The following is a 2025-nucleotide window of genomic DNA, read 5'->3' as shown; positions in this document are numbered from 1 at the left end:
AGCGGGGTAGGGCCCCCCGCTACTCGGAGTGTGGACCCCGGACCACAGCCGGGCTGCAAACGATTCCTTATCCACGGGGGAGGACGAGCTAAGTACAGAAACTTAGAATAAAGCATTTACATACTTTGAACAGCGCGCTGACAAAGTACTTTTATGTCTGTTGAATGTAAGACAAAATAGGGGCTTGTGTTTTGTCTTTTAAAAAAATCAACCTGCGTTATAATTTACATAAAAGGAAATGCACACATTATCAGGGTATAGTTTGGTGATTTTTGGTAATGAGTATGTACACCCACCACCCCTATCAGGGTATAGAACATTCCCATCGCCCCCCAAACGTCCTTCCTACTGTAGTCAGTCCTCTCCCCTGTCCCCAGCTCCAGGCAACCACTGATCTTTCTGTCCCCATAGATTAGTTTTGCCTGTTATAGAATTTCATATGAATGGGATCATACAGTGTCGTCCTTTGTGTCTGTTTTCTTTTGCTCAGCATGATGTTTGGAGGTTCGTGCATGTCTTTGTGTACATCAGTAGTTTGTTCCTTTTATTTTTTTAAAATATATTTTATTGATTTTTTTACAGAGAGGAAGGGAGAGGGATAGAGAGTTAAAAACATCGATGAGAGAGAAACATCAATCAGCTGCCTCTTGCACACCCCCTACTTGGGGATGTGCCCGTAACCAAGGTACATGCCCTTGACCGGAGTCGAACCTGGGACCCTTCAGTCTGCAGGCCGACGCTCTATCCACTGAGCCAAACCGGTTAGGGCTATACATATTTTTAAACATATTTAAGGTTCTGTACTATCCTGAAGTAAAGAAACCTAATCAACTTGCCCAAGTCCAAAATTTGCCTAATGTATTTTGCCGTGAACTGTCCTTGAATAACCCCTTCTTTTTTTTTTTTTTTTCTTTAGCAGAACTTGAACTGACATTTATTGGACAAACAGTTACTGAGATCCTATCGTAGGTCAGGCAGTGTCCTGATTATGGAGAACACAGCTGAGTGTATGGCAGACACGGGCCCTGATCTTTCCCAGCAAAATCCGGAGAGTTCAAGTCTGTGCGCGCCAAGCCCTTGTCATGCTTCATGTCATTTAATCCTCACCTGTGCTCTAGGACTTAGATGTCATTGCCCCATTTCACAGACATGAAAATGAGGCTGGCAGCAATTATGTGACATCTCCACAGAAACTGAGCTAACAGAGCTAAATGACAGGGTTGGTATTCAAACCCTAGGACCCCTGACAGCCGAGCTCAAACTCTTAAACATGAATACGTGTTCTTAGAACACTTGGGAGTTACTGCTCCAATTCAATGCCCCTCCCCAGCCAAGGCCAAATCCCCACCCCAGTCCTAACCCCAACCTCAACCCCAACCCAAACCCAACCCCAACCCCAACCTCAGCCCCCCTAGCCCTGGCTTCATCCTTTAGTCCTGGAAAACGGCTAGTCATGCGTCACAACCCTGCTGAGGACCGCTAGGAGCCCCCATTTTTTTCCCTGGTGAAGCTCAGCCAAAAATACCAAAACTAAAACAAACGAACAAAAAAACCTTGTGAGTCCCAGTGATAGTTTTTGACAATTCACATTTATTTTGAAAAAAAAAAAAAAAAAGGTTCTGCTAAAAATACTCCTACAAAGGCATTGGAGAAAGAGGGTCAGGAGCCCATGGACACAGCTGGTGAGGTTTCCTTGGTCACAGTAGTGGGGGTCCAGGTCTGACCCACGGCCATCAGAACCCCCGACCGCATCACTTCCCGACCCCCCAACATTATCAGGAACATCGTGTTTATGATCAGAAGAAACAGAGTTCTGTGAAACCCTGCCAGACACCCCCCCCCCCCCTCCAGTTGAAAGTTCTGGGCTGATGGGCCAGGCTGGGACTAACACCTTGGAAGGGAGGGGCAGGGTTTGGGGGGCAGGGGGCGGGGAGTCCAGGACAGTGGCTTGAGCGGTGGGTTTTAGGAGGTTAGGATGGCCCAGGGCCCCTGGGGGGTTGGGGGATATGACTGGGAAGGGCCTGA

Source organism: Myotis lucifugus, unplaced genomic scaffold (assembly GCF_000147115.1).
Source record: "Myotis lucifugus unplaced genomic scaffold, Myoluc2.0 scaffold_1409, whole genome shotgun sequence".
Taxonomy (NCBI): Eukaryota; Metazoa; Chordata; class Mammalia; order Chiroptera; family Vespertilionidae; genus Myotis; species Myotis lucifugus.
This window is presented reverse-complemented; position numbering follows the sequence as displayed.